The 27,446-nt window shown below is 49.4% G+C and overlaps 1 protein-coding gene across 2 annotated transcripts in view; it reads right to left on the bottom strand.

The window, feature by feature from the left end:
• Window positions 1-25,760, bottom strand: part of CERS4 (ceramide synthase 4) — a 35,228-nt gene extending 9,468 nt beyond the window's left edge. Inside the window, exons 1-2 of one of the 2 annotated variants that reach the window (XM_061422364.1) lie at window positions 25,593-25,760; window positions 17,562-17,680 (exon numbers count right to left, since the gene is read on the bottom strand). The gene's annotated coding sequence lies outside the window, so the exon portion shown is untranslated. The remainder of the gene's footprint in view (window positions 1-17,561; window positions 17,681-25,592) is intronic. The other variant, XM_061422363.1, reaches the window with a different exon arrangement.
• Between the last annotated feature and the right edge of the window lie 1,686 nt (window positions 25,761-27,446).

Genomic DNA, 27,446 nt, shown 5'->3' with positions numbered 1-27,446 from the left:
CCATCCACCCATTTACCTGTCCATCATCCCATCCATCCATCCACCTGTCCACACATCCATACCCACCTGTCTGTCTACCTGTCTGTTCATCCATCCACCCACCCACTGTCCATCTATTCATCCGTCCATCCCTCCACACACCTATTCATCTGTTCAGCCAGCCAGCCACATGCCTGCCCACCTTTACATCTATGCATCCAGCCATCTACCCATCCATCAATTCATCTATCATCTGTTCATCCACCCACCCATCCATCCACTCATCCATCCGTTCATCCACCCATCTGTCTACCTATCTATCCACCCATCCATCCATGAGATGTTCTCTGAGTGGCTTATACATGCCAGAGCCTGAGGCTGGATGTTGGAGACACAGCAGGGAACAAAGCAGACACATTCCTGTTCCCATGAAGCTCACAGCCCTGCAGGGGGAGGCAGCCAGCCCACAAGTAAACAGATTCATATATAAATGAGACAACACTTCTTGATGGGGCCTGGTAGAAACAGGGTGACATGATTTATCATGGAAGGTCTCTAAGGAAACACAATCTGAGCTGAGACCTAGAGATGAGGAAGGCTTGGGTATGTGCAGAAGTGGGTAGTGGTGGTGGGAGAGGGGCTGGGAGGGACTTTCCAGAGTGGCAGGTGCAAAGGCCCTGAGGCAGGACTGAGCAACACTGAGCAGGGGAGGACCAGTAAGATGCCTTTGTGGCTGCAGCAGAGTGAGCAAGGGGAGAGAGTGGGAGGAGGTGAGTGCAGGAAGGGGGTGGGGGCAGGTCATGCTCTGTGGACTGTGAGGCGGAATCAGATGATTTCCTCCAACATCTTACAGAGAAGCCAAATTTACAGTGAGTGTTTATATACCCACCACTAGGCTACCATTCGCGTTTTGCTCTGCTGCTTTATAACACATCTGCCCATGCATCCATCCATCCCTCTATCCACCCACCAGTGCGTTTTTGGGTGGACTTCAAAAAAACAGCTGGGGGACCACAACGTTGCTTCTTGCTCAGCCCAGGAGAACTTTTATCACCCCAAAGTCTATGACAGCAGAGAACCAACAAAAGAATCAGCTCCTCTTAATGCTGTTTTAATCTTAAGACATCATTCCCTGGTGGCTCAGATGTTAAAGAATCTGCCTGCAATGCGGGAGACCCAGGTTCAGACTGTTGGCGCTGTAAAGAATCCACCTACCAATACAGAAGATGCAAGAAACTTGGGTTCCATCCCTGAGCTGGGAAGATCCTCTGGAGGAGGAAATGGCAACCCACTCCATATTCTTGCCTGGGAAATCCCATGAACAGAGGAACCTGGTGGGCTATGGGGTCCATGGGGTTGCAGAGAGTTGGACACGACTGAGCGACTAACGCCTTACTTCTTTCAAGATTAAATAATATGGTTTTTTAAAGAAGACTTATTCTCAAGATTTTATCTGCTGCTTCAGAGATTGCGATTTACCCTCCAATTTAATACATATTCTATTTTTATTACTACAGTTTCTACAATGTGATTTTATATATGCACATACATATACATGTGTATTTAAGACTTTACTTAGAATTTATTTGGCTGGGACAACTAAGCTGGGAATCAGAACTTTTTTCTCAATTTGTTCTTTAAGTACCACTTAGTAGCTCACCTTTCCTATCTTGTTTTAGTAAGTATTTTAGCTTTTAAAAAGTTATTATATTTCAAAATCTATTTATGGAATTTTCTCTTCTGTTGCACTTATCTATATTTCCATCTTTACACCATTACCACGTCTTGATTTGCTGTCTTTTTATCTTACCTTTTAATTCTTTGACATTTCTTTTCTAAATGTACTTTAATAACTATTTGTTAAGTTGTAAAATCCTGTGATATTAGCATAAAATTGGCATACTATTAATAATAAATATGCAGAGTACATCATGAGAAATGCTGGACTGGAAGAAACACAAGCTGGAATCAAGATTGCCGGGAGAAATATCAATAACCTCAGATATGCAGGTGACACCACCCTTATTGCAGAAAGTGAAGAGGAACTCAAAAGCCTCTTGATGAAAGTGAAAGTGGAGAGTGAAAAAGTTGGCTTAAAGCTCAACATTCAGAAAACGAAGATCATGGCATCTGGTCCCACCACTTCATGGCAAATAGATGGGGAAACAGTGGAAACAGTGTCAGACTTTATTTTTCTGGGCTCCAAAATCACTACAGATGGTGACTGCAGCCATGAAATTAAAAGACGCTTACTCCTTGGAAGGAAAGTTATGACCAACCTAGATAGCATATTCAAAAGCAGAGACATTACTTTGCCAACAAAGGTTCGTCTAGTCAAGGCTATGGTTTTTCCAGTGCTCATGTATGGATGTGAGAGTTGGACTGTGAAGAAGGCTGAGCGCCGAAGAATTGACGCTTTTGAACTGTGGTGTTGGAGAAGACTCTTGAGAGTCCCTTGGACTGCAAGGAGACCCAACCAGTCCATTCTAAAGGAGATCAGCCCTGGGATTTCTTTGGAAGGAATGATGCTAAAGCTGAAACTCCAGTACTTTGGCCACCTCATGCGAAGAGTTGACTCATTGGAAAAGACTCTGATGCTGGGAGGGATTGGGGGCAGGAGGAGAAGGGGACGACAGAGGATGAGATGGCTGGATGGCATCACTGACTCGATGGACGTGAGTCTCAGTGAACTCCAGGAGTTGGTGATGGACAGGGAGGCCTGGTGTGCTGCGATTCATGGGGTTGCAAAGAGTTGGACACGACTGAGCGACTGATCTGATCTGAATTTGCATTAAAAGCAAACAGAAACCCACAAAATAAGCAGCTTAGGGGGAGGAATAAATTAGGAGTTTGGGGTTAAAATACATATGAAAGTGAAGTTGCTCAGTCGTGTCTGACTCTTTGCAACCCTATGGACTGTAGCCTACCAGGCTCCTCTGTCCATGGAATTTTCCAGGCAAGAGTACTGGAGTGGGGTGCCAATATACTACTATATATAAAACTGATAACCAACAAGGACCTACTGAATAGCACATGGAACTCTACTCAATTTCTTGTAATAACCTGTAATGGAAAAGAATCTAAAAAAGAATATATATCGTGTATAACTGGTTCACCGTGCGGTATACCTGAAGCTAACACAACAGTGGAAATCAACCGTGTGTGCACTGGTGTGTCCATGTACATGCACACTGGTGCATGTATGCACACTGGTGTGTCCAAGTCTTTGCGACCACATGGTCTGTAGCCTACCAGGCTCCCCTGCCCATGGAATTTTCCAGTCAAGAATACTGGAGTGGGTTGCCATTTCCTCCTCCAGGGGATCTTCCCCGCTGAGGGAGTGAACCCGAGTTTCTTGCATCTTCTGCACTGGCAGGCGGATTCTTTGCCACTGCCACTAGGGCCATACTTCAATAAATTCTTTTAAAAAAGTAGCTGACATCAAGTCACATCACCCTTAAATATTTCAGCATGCAGATCATTAACTAGAGTTCAATATTGACTTACGTGTTTTTTTTTCTTTGAAGGTAAAATTTACTAGAGCACAATGCATCAACATTAAGTGCGCAATTGCTGAGTTTTGACCAATACACGCACCTATGTAAACCAACCTCCAGCCACAAACATTCTCCTCCCTCCATCACCTTCTCTCTCTCTCTCAGTCCCTTCTCAGTCAACCTCCATCTCCACCGTCCAAAGGTAACCTCTGCTCCAGTTTTTTTTTTTCCATTGGGGGTTACTTTTGTCTGTTCCAGAGCTTCATATAAATGGAATCACAAACCCCATCTTTGTGTCTAGCTTCTTTCACTTGTATAATATTTTCAAGATTCACCTCTGTTGTTGCAAGTTCAGTAGCTTTAATTCTCAAATTGTTGGTACTAAATGAACAGTGAAAGTTGCTCACTGGTGTCCGACTCTTTGCGACCCCATGGACTGTTAGCCTGTCAGGCTCTTCAATCCATGGAATTCTCCAGGCAAGAATAGTGGAGTGGGTTGCCGTTCCCTTCTCCAGGGGATCTTCCCAACCCAGGGACCAAACCCAGGTCTCCCATATTGCAGGCAGATTCTTTACCATCTGAGCTACCAGGGAAGCCCCACTAAATGAATATACCACAGTTGGTTGGCATTCACTTGTTTTTTTAACTTTTACTTATTATTATTAAATGTATTTGTTTTATTTATTTTTTTGGCGGCACTGGGTCTTTGTTGCTGCATGCAGGCTTTTCTCTAGTTGTGGTGACCAGGGGCTACTCTCTAATTGCAGTGAGCAGGCTTTGTTGCAATGGCTTCTCGTTGAGGAGCACGGGCTCTAGGGCACGTGGGCTTCAGTAGTTGTGGCCCATGGACTTAGTTGCTCTGAAGTCTGCGGGATCCTCCCAGACCAGGGATCCAATCAACCACTGGACCACCAAGAAAGTCTTATCATTCACTTGATGGACATCCGAGATGCATTCAGTTTGGGGTAGTTATGAGCAAAACTGTTCAGAACATTCACGTCCCCAGTCTTGTGTGAATAGATGTCTTTCTGTTTCCTGGGTCTGTCCGGAGGAGTGGAATTACTGGGTCATACTTGGGCTTCCTTGGTGGTTCAGACAGTAAAGAATCTGCCTGCAATGCAGGAGACCCTGGTTTGATCCCTGGGTCAGGAGGATCCTCTGGAAAAGTGAACGGCAACCCACTCCAGTGTTCTTGCCCGAATCCATGAGGTCGCAAAGTATCAGACATGACAGAGTGACTAACACTTTCACTTTTTTACTTTCACTGCATATCTTCCTTGATGAGCAACTACCAAATTGTATTCTGGAGTGGCTGCACCATTTTACACTTGATCTTGTGAAGTCTGGGAGTTTTATGGCCCTCAGTTTTATTTTAGGTGAGATGGCAAGGGTGGGGGTGGATTCCCAGACAGGAAGTGGCTTTGGGAGGCCAGAATAGGGGCCCACTCAGATAAACCCGGAGAAGCTACTACATTCCCCGCCTCCCCACCAAGATCTGCCAACTAGCAACCTTAGGTCCACCTGAAAGCTCAGATTCCCTTTGCCACATGGGGTAGCACATACCCCCAGGTTCTGGATTGGGATGCAGACGTCATTAAGGGGGGCGTTATTTCTCCCCACGCACATTGCCAGGTAAGGGGGGTTACTCTTAGGAGCAGGCAGGGATCAGAGGGGCCAGGAGAGGTTGCTGGGGGTTGGAATGTCCTGTCTCCTGATGCATGTGGTATTCTGGTTGAGAAAACACGCTGAGCTGTGCTTCCACGCTGTGCGCCCTCCTCTGTGCAGATTAAAACATCTGCCTTGAAAAAAATCTAGGACCCAATGTTTTGGCTTCTCTTGTTACGGAGCATGGGCTTCAGTCATTGTGGGGCACCGGGCCAGTTGCCCTCTGCCACATGCAATCTCCTCGGGTCAGGGATTGAACTCGTGTCCCCTGCATCGGCAGGTGGATTCTTAAAGCACCAGACCAGCAGGGAAGCCCTGGTTTTAACTAGCAGTAATCTTTTGAAGTTCCGACTACCTGGTCTTTGTTACAAACATTCCTATATATCCTGATTCCTCCCTCATCTCTTCAGAGCACTTCCTCAGAGCTATCTGAGAGGCTGTCTCTGGGCTTGAAGTCTTCAGAATGTCCACAGAGTAAAATATAATTCTCAGGTTTTAGGTTGTGCTTTTTTTTTTTTCAGTGGACAGTGGATTTGGGGGGCAGGAGTTGGGTGGATTTGGAGGGCCGTGCCTTGGATGTCCCTGAGGCCAAGGATTCGGCTGGAGCTCCTCCGGGGTTGGGGCAGGTAATGGATGAAATCCCCCAGGGAGGAAGTGTACATGAGGAATCAGCCCAAAGACCATGGCAGAGGGCGTTCGAGTTCAGGCATCAGTGAAGTGATGAAGAGTAGCCACCACCACTGGACACGCTGGCGTGGGAGGGACACCAAGAGGCCCCAGCCTGACAGATGGGTAAAAGTGAGAAAAAAAAAAAAGGGAACAAAGAGTGTTGCTCACCATCCAGTTACATGAAGGGTTAAATTGCAACCTACAGGCAGTGAGCCCACAGGGGAATTCAGGATAGGAGAAAAACAGGATGAGGCATTCTGTGCTTTGGACAAAAAGGGTCCCTGGATAGTTAGACTCGTAGCCAGAAGAATTTCAATGACCTCAGATTCTCGCATCTTCCCAAACACAGAAAAGCACGAAAATGATTATCTTATCTATTCTTCATGACAGGCAATCATATTTTCCCAAGGTGTGTGCTGGACTGCATGTATTTCCTACCCCGCAAAATTCATGTATATTCTGGCTCCTCCCCTTCATCTTTGGAGCTGTTTACTCAGAGCTACCAACTGGCTGTCTCCAGAAGACCCTGAGGTGGCGCGGTGGTAAAGAACCCCCTTGGCAATGCAGGAGACACAAGAGACACAGGTTTGATCCCTGGGTTGGGACGATCCCCTCGAGGAGGCCATGGCAACCTACACCTCTATTCCTGGAAAATCCCTTGGACAGAGGAGCCTGGCGGGCTACAGTCCATGGGGTTGCAAAGAGTCAGACACGACTGAGCGCACATATAAAGACTCTGAATAAAAAGTAAACTCACAGCTCTCCTCTTGTGCAATTTTCCTTAAGACAGGTGTGTGACAGTGGTTAGTTTAGGCCCACAAGGTTCAGGAGACCCAGACAGAACAGACAGATGGATAGGAGGATGGAGGGACTTTTGCCCAAGTGGTTGATGTCTTTAAAAAAAGATAAATTAGGAGTTTGTGATTAACATATAACAGATAACACTACTTCCCTGGTGGCTCAGACAGTAAAGAATCCACCTGCAATGCAGGAGACCGGGTTTGATCCCTGAATCAGAAAGATGCCCTGGAGAAGGTAATGGCTACCCATTCCAGCATTCTTGCTGGAGAATCCCATGGGCAGAGGAGCTTAGTGGGCTATAGTCCATGAGGTCGCAAAGAGTCGGACATGACTGAGCAACTAAACACACAAATATGAAATTGGTAAACAAGAGGACCAGTTGTATACCACAAGGAATTGTATTTAATATCTTGTAATAACTAGAATGGAAAAGAATCTAAAAAAGAATATATATATATAAAAGAACTTAAGGAATTCTGAAAAAGTATATATATATAGTTCCTGGGTAGCCCAGCTGGTAAAGAATCTGTCTACAATGCAGGAGACCCCAGTTCGATTCTTGGGTCTGAAAGATTGCCCTGGAGAAGGGATAGGCTACCCACTCCAGTATTCTTGGGCTTCCTTGGTAGCTCAGATGGTAAAGGATCTGCCTGCATGTGGGAGACTGGGTTTGATCCCTGGGTTGGAAGATCCCCTGGAGGAGGGCATGGCAACCCACTCCAGTATTCTTGCCTGGAGAATCCCATGGACAGAGGAGCCTGGAGGGTTATAGTCCATAGAGTCGCAAAGAGTTGGACATGACTGAGCAACTAACCATGAGTGAGTGAAGTCGCTCAGTTGCGTCCGACCCTTTGCGACCCCATGGACTGTAGCCTATCAGGTTCCTCTATCCATGGGATTTTCCAGGCAAGAGTACTGGAGTGGGTTGCCATTTCCTTCTCCACAACTAACCATATATATATATAAACTGAATCACTGTCCTATACACCTGAAACTAACACATAAATTAACAAAACTTCAATTTTTAAAAATGGTTAAAAAAAAACACATAAAAAATTCACTAACAGGAAAATTTGGCCTGATCCCATGCACCCACAGGGGCATGAGTGCACATGCCCTGCCCAGAATTTCTGGCCTCACCCCCACACAACCTCCCAGCAAGAGCTACATTCACGACAGGGTATCTATAGCCTTCTCAAGGGCCCTCACACCTATCTGAACACCCCTCAGTACAGATGTAAGCAGGCTGGGCAGCCTGGGAAGGCCCACAGCCAGCCAGAGCTGGAGCCAGAACTCAGAAGTCCAGGCCCCCAGCCGCATGTTCTTCCCAAGATCTGAGTCCCCTGCACCCATGGTGCTGGCATGTCACGATGAGCTTTGGGGACAAGTGAAAATGCACGCAAGCAGTGGCATCCCATAATCCCAGGCCTCTGCCCATGTCCCCAGCTCAAAGCCCACTTCCACTGCTTGATACATTCTGCTCCTAGCACACACCCCAGCTTTTACGAATGCCGTCCTCTGCCTAGAATGACCATCTAATATTTTTTGCCCCATGCTGAGTAGTGAGAACACAAAATGATGATGAAAACTGGTAAGGTCTCAGCCCTCACAGGGCTAACGTACCTCTCCTGTCTGGCAAACTCCTACACATCCTTCAAAACCCGGTTCAGTTGCCACTTCCTCCTGGAGGCACCTCTCAATTGTTCCCACCTCAGATCCAGTTAAAGCACCCTCTGCCAGCCCTGCCTCATTCACTGTGATGTTGGAAGCTGGCCAGACAGCCCTTCTTTAGAGGGGGGTTGGAGAAGGAAGGGAGCATGACCAACCTCAATGCCTAGTCCTCTCAGCTGAAGCAGGCATAGCCTTGTCTGGTCATCAAGTCAGAAGGGAAAACAGAAATGCACTTTCCAAATCTCAGAGCCTTCCAAAGGGGGCTGCAGACTGCAGAAGACTCAGCCTTGGACCTCCTCAGTCAGTTCAGTTGCTCAGTCATGTCCAACTCTTCATGACCCCATGGACTGCAGCATGCTAGGCTTCCTTGTTCATTACCAACTCCCAGAGCTTGCTCAAACATGTCCATTGAGTCAGTGATACCATCCGATCATCTCATCCTCTGTCATCCCCTTCTCCTCCTGCCTTCAATCTTTTCCAGCGTCAGAGTCTCTTCCAATGAGTCAGTTCTTCACATCAGGTGGCCAAAGTATTGGAGCTTCAGCTTCAGCATCAGTCCTTCCAATGAATATTCAGGATTGATTTCCTTTAGGATTGACTAGTTTGATCTTCTTGCAGTCCATGGGACTCTCAAGAGTCTGCTTGAATACCACAGTTCAAAAGTACCAATTATTTGGTGCTCAGCTTTCTTTATGGTTCAAGTCTCACATCCACACATGACTACTGGAAAAACCCTTTCTCTAAACTGTGTCTGTCTATTCACTCACCCCCTTCACTCTCTTGATAAAGAAGAGACACTGAACTCTGAGAATTCACCCACCTCCTTTCTTTGTGGTCAAGCAGGCCAGTGAGCCTGCATGTGGAAAACATGGGCAGTGTCCGACATGCAGAAGGGGCTCAGGTATGGCTGTAACTATGCATCAATGGCCCGCAAGCCTCAAACTTCTTTTCCACTCCCTCCTCTAACAGATGCCTTCCTCCGAAGGGGCAGGCGGGAGCAAGGCTCAGGGTGGTGAGGGATAACTTTCATTTGTTTCTCCTTTGGACTCCAACTCCTCTGCTTGTTCCCTGTGGACCCTCTGCCTCTCTGGGCCTCAAGGTGCCCCATCTGAAAAATGTGTACAGCCAGATCTTCTGCTTTGCTGCACCCTGTACAGGTTCAGGAAGCTGGGTGGCTTGTATGCTCCACGCTGGTCTTGCAATGGATTTGATTCCTCCAATTTACCTGCCATTGACCTCACCACTGTTTCAGTTTCCTCATTTGTAAAATGGGAATAACAATGCCACCCCCACCCCCCAACCCGCCCCACCCCCGCTGCCGCCCGCCATGTGGGGGAGGGGTTGGGAATGATGCCTGGGGTGGAGTGAGCTCTGAGTAAAAATGCAGTTACTGTTAGCAGCTGGGTGGGGGAAGCAGTCTGGGAATGAGGGCATTGATCCCTGCAGGTTCTGAGTGGTTCTCCCAGGGACATCCTCCCATCCATGCTCCTCCCCCGCCTCCCTCTGCAGCCTTTCCTTAAAGCTGTAGCCAATGAATGAGCTCAGGATGGCTGCTGAAGGGTCATCTGGAGAATCACCAAGGGGGCAGCTGGTCAGGCCTAACCAGCCTGTGGTTTTATCCTCATCTCCCCTCCCACCCTCGAGTTCCTCCCCCTCCTCCCCAAGCTGGTCTCCCAGCCTGGACTGCTTCTCAAAGGCACTTTGGCCCCACTCCCAGCCCTGCCTCTGCCACCTGGGAGCCAGACTCTGATAATCCTTCTTAGTGCCTAAAAATATCCCCAGATTGGAGGGGCAAGTAGAAGACAGCGATCAGGGCTTTGTGCTGACACGGGGAGGGGGAGGATGAGCAGAGCACCCCTGAACTCCGCCCCCCACCCCCCTGCCCTGGCAACACCCAGCAGAGCAGAGCTGTGCACACACGTTTTATTTTAAATCTGGCTGGAAGTGCAGGGCTTGTCTGGGCTGTGCAGGGAAGAACAGACACATACACACATACTCACTCACTGCCCCCACAGCCTGGCCTGCTTGGGGTCACCTGACTCCTTCGGCTAGAGGCCCAGGCAGGGAGCACGTGATGGGCTAAGAGGGGGTTATTTGTAGATAACCACAGCCACTCCTGCACCCAGCCCCGGCTCCTCCACTTTGGCCTCTCTGAGCAGGGTCCCTGCGGGGTGCTCACGACCAGAGATGTAGCCAGGCCAGGAGATACCACCTTCAAGGATCCTAAGCGGGGGGGTGTCCCAAGTCCAGGGCTCTGCCTCTCCCCTTCATGCTCTGGCCCTGCTGGTACACCCCCTCCCCCAACTCAATTCACTGCAATGGCTGCTTGGTGGGCTTCCAATTCACCAATCAGATTCCTCCTCCAGGGTCTGCATGTGCTGTGTCCAAAACTCACCAAGCTCACTCCCATCTCAGGACCTTTACATGTGCTATGACCAACTCACCAAGTTCATTCCTGCCTCAGGACCTTTGCACATGCTGTTCTCCCAGGCAACCCCTGTCTAGTTCTGTCTCATCATTCACATCTTGCTTCACTGTTACCTCCTTGGAGAATTCTTCTCAGATCACTACCAAAGAAGCCATCATATTATTCCATCTCCTTACCCAATTTTGTTGCTTCAGTCCTGTCATCCCATTTGAACTGTTTTTTTTTTTTTTTTAATGCTTACAATTATTTATTTCTTTACTTACTTTTGGCCGTGCTGAGTCTCTGTTGCAGTGTGCAGGCTTCAGTAGTTGCAGCACATGGGCTTAGTTGCCCCATGGCACGTGGGATTTTCCTGGACCAGGTATGGAACCCTGGTCCCTTGCATTGGAAGCATAGAGTCTTAGCCCATGTTCCCTGGAATCCCCAGCCCATTGGCCACCCCTCATCACTACAGCCTGTTTCTCCAGGTTCCCTGGCTGCACCTTCTCAGAATCACCCCTTGGCAATGCAACCCCCTACCACTGCCCCCTCTCCCTAATAAAGTAACCATCAGGGAGGGCTGTGAGGGTTGATCTGCAGATGCCTGAGGGCTGACTGTGGGACATCCATCCACCCTCCTGGAATCTGTTCCCTCCCTCCTACATCTCCTGGAATATCCCAGGTGCTAGAGCCCCCAAGGGCGCCACCCAGTGGCGGCAAAGCCTTTACACAGGTGGTGCCTTTTTCCTTAAGTGCCCACACCCCTTCACTAGGCACCCCCTTCACTGGGCTCATTTGTACTAGTCTTTAAGACCTGGGTCAGATTAAATTCCCTACTTAAGAGGCCTTCTCTATCCTTCCTACCCTAAGGAAGCAGAGCTCCCTCCCTAGTCCCGCCCACCCCACCAGGGCCTTTCTTCAAAGCTTCTGTTCAGCCCTGGCTGGCCCCAGGGAGCTTAGAGAGCTGAGCCTTCCTACCAGTGAGGGAGGGTCAGACCAGGAAGAGACCTGTGGGGTCCCCAGCATCACCCAGTGTAGGGGTGTGTTGGGAGTTGGTTAGGGTAGTTTCAAGAAGGACGGAGGGAAGAGAGATCAGGTCTCTGGAAGTTTTTGTGGGCAAGTGAGCAGATCCAGCCCCAGAGGCAAGGGGGGTGGGGCAGCAGGATCTGATTGTTACCTGCACAGGACTCAGAGAGGTCAAGCAAACTGATGGGCTTGTAAGGAGAGTGCTTGCTGAGTGTGTGCTCAGTCGTGTCTGACTCTTTGTGACCCCATAGACTGTAGCCCTCCAGGTTCCTCTGTCCATGGGATTTCCCAGGCAAGAATACTGGAGCAGGTTGCTATTTCCTTTTCCAGGGGATCTTCCTGACCCAGGAATCGAACCTGCATCTCCTATGTCTCCTGCTCAGGCAATTAGTTAAAAACAAAAACACACAACTCTGGGACTTCCTTGGAGGTCCAGACTCTGTGCTTCCATTGCAGAGAGCATGGGTTTGATCCCTGGTCGGGGAACTAAGATCCCACATGCTATGTGATGCAGCCAAAATTTTTTTTAAAAAACCAAAAACATAACTTTATTGAGTGACACACAAAAACTATGCATGTTTAAAGTGTGTGATTCAATGCATTTGACATATGTATGGACTGATGGAACTCATCACCTGGATCAAGATATCCATCACTATAGGCTTCCCAGGTAGCTTAGTGGGAAAAAATCCGCCTGTCAATGCAGAAGCTGTGGGCCCGATCCCTGGGTCGGGAAGATCTCTTTGAGGAGGAAATGGCAACCCACTCTAGTACACTTGCCTGAAAATATTCATAGCCAGAGGAGCCTGGTAGGCTACAGTCCACGAGATAGCAAAGAGCACACACATATCCATCACTCCCCAAATTTTCTTGCTTCCCTTGGAGTTCCTCCCTCTCTCCCTTCCAGTGAGAACTGGAAGCAACCTGGATGTCCAATGCTGGGGATCAGAAATTCCATCAGAAATTCAGGATTCCATACTATGAAATATTACATAAGCATTTAAAAGGAGGAGGAAGACCAACCTGGAGGTCATGATGCCCAGTGAAATAAACCAATCTCAGAAAGACAGATATTATCTGATTCCACTTACAGGGGGTCCTTAGTTAGAGGAGTCAGATTTATAGAGACAGAAAGTAGAATGATGGGTGCCAGGGGCTAGAGTAGCTGGATGGGGAGTTAAGTGTTCAATGAAAACAGTTTCTGTTTGGAAAATGAATAAGTCATGGAGATGGGTTACATGACAATGTGAATATTGTATAAAATGGTCCAGATGATAATTTTTTTGCTATATGTGGTTTACCACAATTAAAATAATTTTTAATTAAGAAAATGATCAAATTGGGATGAAGAGAGGAGGGAAAGCTATGCTCATGGACTTGGTAGTATCACTGAGTTGAAAAAATGAAAGCAAAATCCAGAGACACTAAGGAACTGATATGTAACTCATGTAATGGAAAACCACCAAAAGAGTTCTGTCCTTGGCATTTATAACAGTGGAGTTAGCTGCATCAGACCAGCCCTCTCGGAGATGATAATGATAAACTCTGGACTAAATGCTAAAAAACTCTTATACCTTGAAGTTTTGGTGTTCCAACATCCTATATGGTATCCATTAGCCACATGTGCTCATTTAACTTCCAATTAATTAAAATTAAAATCTACAATTCAGTTCCTCAGTTGTATTACGAACATTTCTACACTTAATAGCCACATGTGGCTTGTGGCTACCATATTGGGTAGTGAAGGTATGGAACATTCCCATCAATGCAAAAAATTCTACTGGGCAGTACAGCTCTAGAGAGTTACCAAAAATAGGCAAAAGTTGGAGGGGAGTCTCTACCTGTTCTAAGGGAATGGTATGGAGTGAGCTTCCCATTTCTCACTGGAAATAGAAACTGGATTGAAAAATGATAAGACAGAATCCAAAGGGACTATAACAGTTCAACAATGGGGCAGAACACACAGGAAAGGAAAAAGCCAAAAAGCAACAACCAAAAATCAGGTTCAAATTCTATCCAAAATTGCTGTGCAAGTCTCTTGCTAACCCTTGAACCATGTGCAGGGCAGACTTCAACCAGCCTGGGTAAAGCTAAAGAAAAGTAAGATATCACCCTCCTCCCACCCCAGGGGAAAGAGACTTTGGAACTTGAGTTCAGACAGTTTAATTGCCTGTGAAAATTTAAAAAAGGGATGTGGGGAAGAATCAATGTTCTTCAGAGGAACACAACAGAATCCAGAGTGTCTACAAGGTATCTTTCATAATGTCCAGAATACAATCCAAAATTACTTGACATGTGAAGAAACAGGAACACATGACCTATGCCCAAGAAAGAAGGAAATTACTGAGGACCAACCTTGAGATGACCCAGATGTTGGAATGAGCAGATAAGGACTTTGAAGTGGCTATTATAAATATATTCAAGGATGTGAAGGAAAAGTACCTCCTAATGAATGAACAACAACAAAAACCTCAGTAGGGAAGCAGAAATTATAAAAAAAAAAAATGCACCAAATGGAGATTCTAAAACTGAAAAATACAATATTTAAAATAGAAAAATTGACTGTGGACTCAGCCATAAAAAGAATGAAATTTTGCAATTTGCAACAACAGGGATGGACTTGGAGGGTATTATGCTTAGTGAAATAAGTCAGACAGAGAAAGACAAATACTGTATGATATCACTTATATGTGAAATCTAAAAAATAAAATAAGCGGGTGAATATACCACAAAAGAAACAGATCCACAAACTACAGGTTACTGGTAGGAAGAGAGAAGAGGGAGGGGCAAGAGAAGGGTAGGAAATTAAGAGGTACAAGCTATTATATATAAAATAAATAAGCTACAAGGACATATTGTACAACACAGGGAACATAGTAAATATTTTATGATAACAACAAATGGAATACAACCTTTATAAATTGTGAATCACTATACTGTGATTCATATAATATTGAAACATATAATACTGTACATCAACTATATCTTAAAAAATAGATAAAATACAATATACATTGTACAAGAAGAAAAAGAAAGCATTATGTATCCAGAAAAAAAGCCAAAAAAAGTTTTTTGGTGTTTTTTCCCCTCCCACTGTGGGCTTGATAGCAGATCGGAGATGGTAAAAAAGACAGCTAACTAATTTGGAGACTGATAATAACAAATACTGAACAGAAGAAGAGAAAAGAAAAAACTAAAGATTGAATAAAAATGTGTATCTAGAAATGGACAGCGGTGGCTGGACAATACTGTGAATATACTTAATGCTACCTAGTCATGCAATTAAAAATGGTTAAAATGGTAAAATGTTTAGCTTGCATGCATTTTACCACAATTTAAAAAAATATATAGTCTCAGTGACCTTGGGACAACATCAAAAGATCCAACACATGTGCAATTGCAGTGCTCTAAAGGATATCGTCCACACTCCGGAGAGGTATTCTATCAGGAAGCTGGGGGGTGGGGGAAGCTGGTCCACTTATTTTGTGAGTCACTGATTTTTACAAGAGGTGTATTTCAAGGTGACTTAATCTTTTTTTTTTAATTGCACAATTCACCTAACATAAAATGTACCATCCTAAAGACAGTTACTGTTCTCCTGTCACAGATGAACTGACTTATCTACCCAGGGCCACATAGCTGATAACTGACCAGGCTGCATGTGAGCTCAGCCCCGTACCACCCGGTGTTCTAGATGGACATGGGCTCACGGAACATCAGCCCCTGCATTCTTGGAAAACAGGACCTGCTGCCTTTATGCCCACACTTCAGCCCATCTACTCTGGGCTTTGCCTGGATCCTCAGTGACTACCCCCTGGCCCACGCCAACCCCAGTGGTCAGTTCTGTCTGTGGATTCCTGACCTCCTAGTGGTGTGTGTTCTTGTTGTTAAGTCATGTCCAGCCCTCTGAGACCTCATGGACTGCAGCACGCCAGGCTTATCTGTCCTCCACTATCTCCTGGAGTTTGCTCAAATTCATGTCCATTGAGTCAGTGATGTTATCCACCCATCTCATCCTCTGTCGTCCCTTTCTCCTGCTGCTCTCAATTCTTCCCAGCATCAGGGTCCTTTCCAATGAGTTGGCTCTTTGCATCAGGTGGCCAAAGTATTGGAGCTTCAGCCTCAGTCCTTCCAATGAATATTCTGGACTGATTTCCTTTAGGATTAACTGGTTTGATCTCCTTGCTGTCCAAGGGACTCTCAAGAGTCTTCTCCAGCACCACAATTCAAAAGCATCAATTCCTCCTAGTGGTCTATCTGCCCCTTTTGTCTGTCTCTCCTTCCAAGAACCATGGCATCCTGGCTAATCTAATCCAAGCTGTTTTTCTTCCCCTATGACCCTAAATGAGGCCAGTCCTGAACCCTCTCACACCAGCTTTTCTCCCTGGGAAATCTCACCCCCACTATCAGTGAGCCTGTGCTTTGGTTTTCCAGATTCCTGCAGTTTCCAGGTTTCTCTCCCAATGTCAAAACGGTTAACCCAACAGCGCCTGGCTATGCCTTGCCCAGATATATCTCACTCAACTCATCCTCCACCGTAAGTGTGCTTCTTGGCCAACATCCCACCATGTACCCAGTCTTTGGGGACAAGAATCTGAGAGTCATCTCAGACCCTTCCTCATCACCTCCGCCCCCCACCACCCCAGACACTCAGCTACTCTCCAGGTCCTGCAATTGCGTCTGTCTCTCCCGTAATAATCAAGCGAGTTCTTCTCCGCTCAATTCCCACTACCAAGGACCCGTCTCTGATCTCAATTCTCGTGGTTACCTCCACCTTGATCTCTCTGCCTCTCGTATTACTTTTCTTTTTAAAAATGTTATCAATATTTATTTTTATTTATTTATTTGGTTGCACCAGGTCTTAGTTTCCACATGAGGGATCTAGTTCCCTGACCAGGGATCGAACCCTGATCCCCCTTCATTGAGAGTTCAGAATCTTAGTCACTGGACCACCAGGGAAGTCCCCTGCCTCTGGTTTTCCCCAGGCTGCCTCCCTCCATCCACATTTCCTTCCCTGAAAGAGAAAAGCCAGCACTGGAGAGGGTGTGGAGAAAATGGAACCCTTGTACACTGTTGATAGGAATGTAAATTGGTGCAGCCACTATGGAGAAGAGTAGGGAGGTTCCTGAAAAAACTAAAAATAGAGCTCCCATATGATCCAGCAATCCCACTTCTGGGCATGTACCCAGAAAATATGAAAACTTTAATTTGAAAAGATACACACACCCCAGTGTTCACAGCAGCACCATTTGCAAACAAGACATGGAAGCAACCTAGAAGTCCATCAGTAGAGGAATGGATAAAGATGATGTGGTGCATATTAACAATGGAATATTACTCAGCCATAAAGAGAATGAAACAATGCCATTTGCAGTCACATGGAGGGACCTTAGATATCATATTAAATGAAGTCAGTCAAAGACAAATACCATATATCACTTACATGTGGACTCTAAAACAAGGATACAAATGAACTTATTTACAAAACAGAAACAGACTCCCAGGCATAGAAAACAAATTTACAGTTCCCAAAGGGGATAAGGGTGAGGGGAGGAATCAATGAGGAGTTTGAGATTAGCAGATTCAAACTACTATATACAGATAAACGACAAGGACCTACTGGATAGCACAGGGAACTGTATTCAATATCATGTAATAAATTTTAATGGGAAAGGAAAAAAGAGAGCCAGTGTCAGCATCATAAGCAGAAAGTGGGCATAAAACAAACACAATGTAAGTAGGATGACATTTGGTCCTGGCAGGTACTGAACTCTAGGGAGCCTGCCAGCCCAGGTCTGAGCCCTCCTGGTTTAAGCATTCAAGCGGAAGTTGGCAAATGTTGTCACCTGGGCCTTAAAGACACAGCAGCAGCAACAGGAGCCTTGGGCCTTGATGTTCCCAGAAGCGGGGTGATTCTCCTGTGAATAGTCCTGTCACGTGGGCTGTCCTTGGGACCTCAGATGACCTGCATCAGGCGAAGTGCCCCAGAGATTAAAACATTACAGAAATTAGATGGTGTATGGGCTTCCCTGGTAGTTTGGTAGTTCAGACAGTAAAGAAATCTGCCTGCAATGCAGGAGACCCAGGTTCAATCCCTGGGTTGGGAAGATCCCCTGGAGAAGGACATGGCCAACCCACTCCAGTATTCTGGTCTGGAGAATCCTAAGGACAGAGGACCCTGGCAGTGTATTTGAATTGAACCCTTCTCAATTAGTAGATGTTGTTTCTAAAGTATTCAACAACAGGGAACAGAAGCAAGGAGAAGTGAAATGGAATGCTGCTTTTCTGGTAACAGCATTAAAGTGAGTAACCTAAAGAAGGGCTTCCCAGGTAGCTCAGTGGTAAAGAATCCATCTGCCAATGCAGGCAACCCAGGTTCGATCCCTGGGTCAGGAAGATCCCCTGCAGAAGGACATGGATACCCACTCCAGTATTCTTGCCTGGAAAATCCCATGGACAGAAGAGCCTGGAGGGCTACAGTCCACAGGGTCACAAAGAGTTGGACACAACTGAGCACGCATGCATGAACACAGGCCTGCAGCGCTGTCAGGGTCCCAGGGGAACCAAGGGTTGAGACAGAGGCAAACTGTGAGTTCGGAGGAAAAAACCAGCCTGGGCAGATCCACTTTTGCCAGGTGGCCCCAGGCTAGCAGTGCCTTCAGTGATGTAGTCATCACCCCACTGCCTACCTACCCGCCCTCCCAGGTAAGGGTGGGGAGCCAAGCTGGGCTTGTGTGAGAAGGCTCACCCTCTGGGTAGGTGGAGGTTCCAAAGCCAAGGGAAGAGTCCCCAGGGGGAGTCTGTGTATGGGCCCTTTAAGACCCAGGGGTGTTGCTGTAACAAGAGTACTTCCTCTTTCCCCACAGCAGTCCCAGAGTCCCACTCTAAAAGCCTTCCCCCACACTGGAGACTGGGCTGCTGGGGGTGGGAAGTCAATCTTCCCTTTGTGCCTGGGGTTATCACCAAGGTCTATATGATCTGGCTCTGGCCTGGCCCCCGCTACCCCGCCAACCTCCTTCAGCCACGAGACTCCATGCTTCTCAGCCTGGAGTCCATGGCCACGATTCCTGAGGTCTGTTCAAATCTCAGAAACATGGCGTTTGTGCTAAGTTGCTCAGTCGTGTCTGACTCTTTGCAACCCCATGGACTGTAGCCCACCAGGCTCCTCTGTCCATGGGATTTTCCAGGCAAGAATACTGGAGTGGGTTGCCATGTCCTCCTAAAAAGTTCGCCTGCCAATGCAGGAGACACAGGTTCGATCCCTGGTCCAGAAAGATACCACATGCCGCAGAACAATGAAGCCCGTGCACCACAACTACAGAGCCTGTGATTTAGAGCCCCTGAGCCACAGCTACTGAAGCCCGAGGGACCTTGAGCCCACCTTTCCCATCAAAGAGAAGCCACCTCAATAAGAAGGCTGCGCACTGCAAGAAGGGTAGTCTCCGCTCGCTGCAACTAGAGAAAAGCCTGTGCAGCAATGAAGACTCAGCGCAGCCAGAAATGAATAAAATAACAAAAAATGACTGCTCTGAAGAAAGCTGTGGCTGCAAATGTCCATACAGTGATGGTTTCTCACTATTTTTTGACCTATTTCTCGGTAATGTTTGAGCAAGGTATGCAGATGCCTTGTGTGCTTTTTGGACTTCCCAAGGTCCGAAGGCATGACCTTTTCATCGAGTTTTAAAATTTCAGTCGGTTAATTTCACTCAGAGCCTTGACTGAATAGTGTCACTGGTTGAAACGGGTTGAAACAGGCAAGCGTCTGCAGCTATTTGGTTTGTAGACATCATTGCAAGCATCTTCCTGATTTTATCAACTCAAGCACAAAGACTATAGTCCATAGCTGTACCCCTGGAAAAGCTTCTGAAAATTCTTAACCTCGGAATCAACCTCGGCATACCCAGGACCCACAACTCAGGCTTGCTCTGAGGGCTCTTCGTGTGTGTGCGTGCCAAGTCGCTTCAGTCGTGTCTGACTTTATGTGACCCCATGGACTGTAGCCCACCAAGCTCTCCTGTCCACGGGATTCTCCAGGCAAGAATACTGGAGTGAGTTGCCTGCCCTCGTTCAGGGGAATCTTCCTGACCCAGGGATCGAGCCGGCGTTACTTATGTCTCCTGCATTGGCAGGTGGGTTTTTTCCCACTAGTGCCACCTGGGAAGCCAGGTTCTTAGATCAAATAAATGCATCTTATTCTATAAAACCTCAACACGTGTGTGGAGTCATGTGAATTTGGTTGTGTAGAAAAGGTGACAGTTTCAACATTCAGAGTTACTACTTTGCCAGTGAGAACTACATCAGAGGAAGCAGGTACCGGAGTACAGCCTGATACCTCCTTTAAGAATAGCCTTAAAATCTATAGCCCAGGGACTTCCCTGATAGTCCAGTGGTTAAGACTTTGCCTTCCAATGCAGGGGTTGTGGGTTTCACCCTGGGTCAGGAAACTAAGATCCCACATGCCTCAAGGCCAAAAAAACCAAAATATAAAACAGAAACAATATTGTAATAAATTCAATGAAGATTTTTTAAAATGGTCCACCTCAAAATAAAATAAAACAAAAACTGCAGCCCAGAGAAGCCTCTAGGACAAGAGAAAACTTGACACTCAGCAGAAGAGGGGAAACTGGACTTGGACGCCAGAAATTAGCCATTTGGAAGGTAACATACTGATCACATACATCCTAAAGGGTTGTGGCATTTGTCCTGAAGAATGGGTTCCAAAAATTTTTTTTATCCTAAAATGAAAGATTTGAAACCTACAAAGAGGGGAAAAAAATATATATATATATAGATAGATAGATACACACACACACACACACATTACCTTTAAGAGAGACTTGGGCTACCAGAAGTAAAGTAGCCCCCCCTCCTCATTCTTCACACGTTTCTGAAAAATTCTAGGAATACACAGGAAAGTCCTAAGTGTCCCGCCCCAGGGTCTAATTTGCCCCCAACTCCTTCCACTCCCTGGTCAGGCCCCCAGGAAGCTGTGGCTGGTGTCTGGTGCCTGGTGTTTCTGTCATCTCCATTTTGCAGCTGGAGAAACTGAGGCACAGGGGAGGGGACGGGTAGGAAGTGGAGAGTTGGGATTCATTGAAACCTAAGCCTGTCTTCAGGGACTTCCCTGGTGGACCAGTGGTTAAAAATTTGCCTTGCAATGCAACAGCAGATCTGTCCAGGCTGGCTTTTTTTCTCCAAAGCTCGCGGTTTGCCTCTGTCTCAACCCTTGGCTCCTCTGGCCCCCTGACAGGTCTGTAGGCCTGTGTTCATGCATGCATACCTGCTTAGTTGTGTCCAACTCTTTGTGACCTCAGGGTTCGATCCCTGGTCAGGGAACTAAGGGCCCACTGGCAGAGGGCAACTAAGCCCACGCACCACAACCGCTGAGCGTCTGAAACTGGAGGGGTTGGTGCACACCCGGGTGAATGGTGAGGGTGGGAAAGGTGAACAGGCGCAGCTGACCAGGTTCACAGGGGGTTTGGGGCGGGACGCCAAACCCTTTCTCCTACACCTGGAAAGGGAGTGACTGTGGGCTGGTGGGGGGGCCACCTGCGTGGGTTTTTGCTGCTCGTCCTCAAGGCTCAGCAGGCCCCTGCCTGCCATCTCCTGTCACCTCCCTGTGAACATGCTGCCCCAACACCCAGCTCTGGGCTCTGTGTCCTTCTCTTCCTCCCTGGCCCCCTTCTCTGCCTCCATTAGCGCCCTCCCCCTTGTTCCTTCCTTCCACTCCCTCCAGCCTTTCCAGGAAGCCTCCCAGGTCATCAGAGGCCCCAGCATGTGCAGAAGGAAGGGGAGAAGCTTTGTTGTTGTTCAGTTGCTCAGCTGTATCTGACTCTGCGACCCCATGGACTGCAGCACGCCAGGCTTTCCTGTGCCTCACTATCTCCCAGAGTTTGCTCAAACTCATGTCCATTGAGTTGGTGATGCCATCCAACCATCTCATCCTCTGTCACCCCCTTCTCCTCTTGCCTTCAATCCTTCCCAGCATCAGCGTTGCCCACCAGGAAAGGGCTGGCCTTCTCTTCCTTCCTCCTGCCAGCCTCCTCTGCCTTTGGGGCACACTGTCCACTCCACACAGGGAACAACACACCAAAGCAGATTGCACAGCAGTGGGCCCAGCAACCTCACTCCCCCTTGAGCAGGGACCCACCCAGGGTCTGCAGCTGTTGGGTTGAGGCCCTAAGGACCCTCAGTCTTTTCATCTGACACTCTCCCCCTAGCTCATGCTGTTCCAGCCACACGGGCCTCTTTGCTAAACCTCTAACATGCCGGGCTGGGTCCTGCCTCAGGATCTTTGCACATGCTGGTCCCTCTGCCTGAAATGCCCTTCCTCCAGATGTCCGCCTGGCCGGCTCCTTCTCATCCTTCAGGTTTCTCTTGCCCCCTTCCCAGAACATCTGCTCCACCCATGAGCTGGTGGTTGGGGAGGGGGTGGCAAAGAAGCTTCCTTTTGTTCCCTGTTAGGCCCCACTGCTTCCCAGCACGCACACTTCATCAGCACGTACTGAATGAATCAATGACAGACGGGGCGGGTGGGAACTGGGGACCAGCACAAGGTAGAAGGGGATCCCCAGGGGCTGGCTGGCAGGGGCTTGACCCCCTCCCCAGACATACTCACGGGGCCCTGAAGCCAAATGGGAAGCCTAGGAGGATGTGGGGAGAGGGCTGCACTCCTGCTGTTTCAGGGTGGAGACCTGGTGTGACAGAATCATACTGACAAAGGTGTGCATGCATTGCTTCAGTCACATCCAACTCTTTTCGACACTATGGGCCGTAGCCTGCCAGGCTCCTCTGTCCATGGGGATTCCCCAAGCAAGAATACTGGAGTGGGTTGCCATTCCCTTCTCTAGGGGATCTTCCCGACCTAGGGATCAAACCCACATCTCCTGTGTCTCTTGCTTTGCAGGCGGATTCTTTACTGCTGAGCCACTGGGGAAGTCCAACTTCAAGTCTATCCAGGATCTACTCACTTCTCACTCAACCACACCTCCACCTGGTCCAGCCTCATCATGGTCCGGACCAGTGCAGTCTCTCTCATGCTGATTTTCTGGCTCCATGCCCCCAGCTTCTCCCATTTACCCAAGGTGACTCTCCTCCACATCTCTGTTCACTGGTCTCTCTGCCCGTGAACTCTACTGTTTTAACTAAAAGTTTTTATTTATTTACTTATTTTTGGCTGTGCTGGGTCTCTGTTGCTGTGCACAGGCTTTCTCTAGTTGTGGCACGTGGGCTTCTCATTGCAGTGGCTCCTCTTGCTGCGGACTTTATGGCATGCAGGCTTCAGTAGTCACAGCTCTAGAGTATGGGCTCCTCTGCTGTGGTGCATGGGCCTAGTTGCCCCACAGCACATGGACTCCTCCCTGAAGAGAGATCGAGCCCACATCCCCTGCATTGGCAGGCAGACTCTTAACAACTGGACCTGCAAGGAAGTCCTGCCCATGAACTCTTAACCATCTTTAGTAACCAGGCCAATGGTCACCTCCAACAAGAAGCCTGACTCCTGACCCCTCCCAAGGCTGAGTCAGGTCACTTCTCTGGGCTCCTCCTTCTGCCTCCCCCACCCCCCAAGGCATCCACTCTGCTTTACCAGGTGGTTATTATTACCAAACGGGCATTGCGCTCACCTCTGAGGTGATGACTGCTATTATTCTCAATTTTACAGGTGAAGAAATTGAACCTGAGGCGAAGTCACTAGCCTGGGAGCACTGCATTCAAACTGGCAGGATGAGCTCGGAGGCAGCTTCCAGCAGCCAGAGAGGGGACAGCCTGCAGTGCCCAGATAAGACAGGAGTGTGCCCCCCAGTGCCTGCCTTCCTGTGGGAGTCCCAGGGGCGGTGGGAGGACTGGACTGCTCCCCACGGCCAACTACAATCATGACAGCAGTTCCTGTGCCCAGTGAGCACTTCGCGCTGGGCCAACCAAACACTTTGCATGCCTGACTCACTTGATCTGTTGACGCCTGTGGGTTCTAGAGGTGGACGCACTTATGAGTTCTTCCCATTTCTCAGAGCAAGAAATGGAGGCTCACTGGGCCCTGAACTCCCACCAGGGCTGCAGCCGAGGCATAAGGCTGCCCCTGGGATTAGCCAAACCCCTTTTTATTTCTTAGCTGAGGCTGCCTTTGATTGGAACATCATTCCCAGATACGGGTACTATGGACCCATTTTATAGATGGACAAACTGAAGCCGGGAAAACTTTCTCTAGGGCCCCAAGGCCAATGCAATGACCAAGGCTCCCTCCCAGCTGGAAATAGGTGAGCGAGAAGGCCAGGCTAGGAAGGTTCCGACTGCCTCCTCCCTGCAGCCTGGCTGGGGCCTCAGGGACCCAGGTATGCTGAGTGAGGTTCCAGGAACTCCCATCACTGCCAAGTTTATTCATAGCAGCTGCTCCTGGAAGGGGCTTCCCATGTGGCTCAGTGGTAAAGAATCCACCTGCCAATGCAGGACACATGGGTTCAATTCCTGGGTCGGGAAGATTCCATGGAGAAGGGAATGGCAACCCACTCCAGTATTATTGCCTGGAAAATTCCATGAACAGAGGAGCCTGGCGAGCTATGGTCCATGGGGTGGCAGAGTCAGACACAACTGAGCACATACACATGCTCCTGGAAGGGGGCTGAGTTGAGGCTGGGAACTCTGGGGGCTTCAAAGACACCTCTGCACTCCAGAATTTCTATTTCAAGTGGCCCCACACGACAGATCCAGGCTGCCCCCTTGCACTCAGTCGCCTTGGACCTGGCCTGGGTTCCCAGTGGTGTCTTCAGGACGTCCCCCCTCGGGTGGCATCTCAGGTTTTTCAAATCAGTCTGAGTCATAACAGCCTCACACCCGCTGACCTGCTTCTCCCTCGGTTTCCCCATCCTTCCACACTCCCAGCTGCCCACACCAGAAATCTCTTCCATGCCCCTTTCTTCTGCCCCTCTTCTGAGCAGGCAGGGAATGCAGGCGAAGTCCCTCTGCCAAAGAAGAACCCCAAACCGCCCACTTTCCATCTCCCCCTTCCTGTCGGGTCCAAACCAACAGTCTCCTCCTCCCATCTCTTTTTGGGGGGCAGAGTAGCTGCTGGGATCTTTTTAAGACACAGCTGGACCCGGTCACTCACTTTGTCCTAAGCCTCCGTGGTCCCCACAGACCTGAGAACGGAATCCACACACTGCTCGTTATCTTCGTGGCCCGAGGCCAAAGTCTTCGCACCTCAGATACCCGGCTCACTGAACTTGAGCCACGCTCGCCTCTTTTCCGCTCTGCAGACACGCCAATTTGGGCCCTGCCTCATAATCTTCTGCTGTTTTCTGGGCCTAAAAACCCCTCGCTGTCTGGTTCTCTCAGGCCCGGCTGACACCTTTTCCGAGAATTCCTCCGTGACCCTAGCCCATCTCCTAGAGGTGTGGTCTTCTCCGCACTGTGCATGGACTGGCATAATCTGTGTCTGTTTACGCGGGTCCTAGCAGTCTACGCGGCCGGGCTACGGGCTCTGAGGCTAGGGCCCCGGCTGCATCCCCAGCAGGTATAGATTCTCTGGTGACCGACCGACAGACCCCCGCATCGCGCTCCTCTCGTTCACACATTCCGGACTCCCCACGACCCCCGCCCCCGCCACGCTAGGGTCGTCCCCACTCCCGCCCGCCCGTTACGCAGCCGCCTCGTCCTCCTGCGCTAGCTGCGTCCCGGCCCTCGGGGGAGCGGGGCTCTCTCAGGGAGGCGGCCGGGGCCTAGGACCAGACGGTAAGCCCCGGGAGGCCGTCCCGGACGAGGTGATGGGGGACAGAGGCTGTGTCTGGGGACCCCCGTGGACGCCATAGCCGTGGAGGCGGGGCCGGAGCTCGCTGCTAGGGTGGCTTTCCGGGCCGCGTTCGGAGCGCTGGGGTCTCACTTACCTGGGGGGCGCAGGCGGCCCGGAGCACCAGGGGCCTGCGGTAGGGTGGGTGGCGGACAGCTAGCCTGGCGCAGATACGGAGGAGGAGACGCGCGCAGCCGGCACCAGGCACCCGGACTCTGCTCCAGGCACCGCCTCTGCGGGGGGCCGGGAAGCAGGCTTTGGGGGCAGCGCTGGGCGGGATCGGGGGCGGGGCCGGGGCGGGGCCGGGCTGAGTCCTTCGAGGCTCGGGGTCCTAGAAGCGCTCGGGCCCCTCTGTGCGACAAGGCCGCTTCCTAGACCCCCGCCCCGCATAAGGGGCCCGGCCTCCAGTCCCAACCCGCCCCGCCCCGCCCTGCGGCGCTGTTTAGCCTGAACCCACCACAGGTTTCTTCGCTCTGCTGTAGCTCTTTCCTTTGAACCTACCCCCATCCGCTGCGCGCTCAGTCCGGCCCCCCTTTCTCTTCCGTTCTCTGCAAGTCCTCTCCAGCACCCTCCGGGGTCCTCCTTGGTGGCCCGGCTCTGATCCATCCGTGTATCTGCCGACACACCATGCGCTCCTGGACCCGCCTGAGTGCACCGCTGGGTGTTGTGCAGAAGGCCCCCCGACTCACCACCTCAGACCTCGGAGGCCACCCCCAGTGCCTCCAAGGTCTGGTGACCTGTCCCAGCTCTCAGGCCGAGCTGGTCCAATTTTTGGTTCATGGGACCGACTGCGGAGTTGGGAAGCCAAGGAACCCCCCTGCGAGCTGGGAGGCCTATAGGGCAGGTGGGTGAGTCTGTGGTTCAGTGGGGTGCAGAGATAGGCGGCAGAGCTGGGAAGATAAAGGCGGGGAGGTAGGACAGTGTTGGTGGCAGAAAAACCCCAGGCTCCCTCTTGTAGGGAGGAACACAAGGTGGCCCCCGGCTCACAGGGGCAGGGAGCCAGGACAAGCCATGAATGCTGGGCAATCCTGCATCACGCAGAGGTAGTCTGTGAGCACCTGGGCAGCATCTAAGAGACTTGCAGTCCAGCTGTAGCCAGTTTGAAGGGAAGAGGGTTCCAGAACCACCGGCCAACCCCACGACATCTAGGCAAGTGGCTCACCTTTGAACAATAAATCGCTCCCTGTAGCAGACCCGGGGTGAGATGGGTGAACCCCAGGTTATTTTGACAGTGGCAAGTTGCTTCACATCTTCTGAGATTGATTTCCACACACACAAAGGGGGAGGACAGCAGAGCCAGATATCTGTTGCAAGCGTGGTTGAAGCTGTCCCACTCTATCCAGCTTCACCGCATTTGCACCTTCTGTTCCCTCTGCTGGGCTGTCCCTTCTTGTCCCAAATGTGTGCATCCTTCTCCTTCAGCTCTCAGTCTGGTCCTCAGAGCCCCCCTTTCCCCTCTGCCCCACCATCCATATTCACCCTTCTATTCTCTCCCCTTCCTCCAAGAGCTCTTTTGTTGTTTAGCCACTCAATCTTGTCCAACTCTTTGTGACCCCATGAACTGTATGTAGCCCACTAGGCTCCTCTGTCCATGGGATTTCCCAGGCAAGAAAACTGAAGTGGGTTCCCATTTCCTTCTCCAAGGGATCTTCCCCACCCAGGGTTCAAACCCTTGTCTCCTGCATTGGCAGGCAGATTCTTTACTGCTGAGCTTCCGGGAAAGCCCAAGAGCTCCTTTGCACATGAGGAAAAGTCAAACAATACTCTTTTTCTCAGCATTGTGAAAATTTTGTTGTTCAGTCGCTTAGTCATGTCCACGGTACCTTGCACCTGGGGGTGTGCAGAACATGAGAGCCATTTGGATTAATAATGACACCAGAGACCTGGTAGAATGGGGGCAGTCCAGGCCCCAGAGGAGGAGCAGCAGGTTCCTGGAGATGTAGAGGGGAGG

This window comes from Bos javanicus, chromosome 7 (genome assembly GCF_032452875.1).
Source record: "Bos javanicus breed banteng chromosome 7, ARS-OSU_banteng_1.0, whole genome shotgun sequence".
Lineage (NCBI taxonomy): Eukaryota > Metazoa > Chordata > Mammalia > Artiodactyla > Bovidae > Bos > Bos javanicus.
The sequence above is the reverse complement of the archived record's forward strand: the minus strand, read 5'-3'. Positions and strand labels throughout refer to the sequence as shown.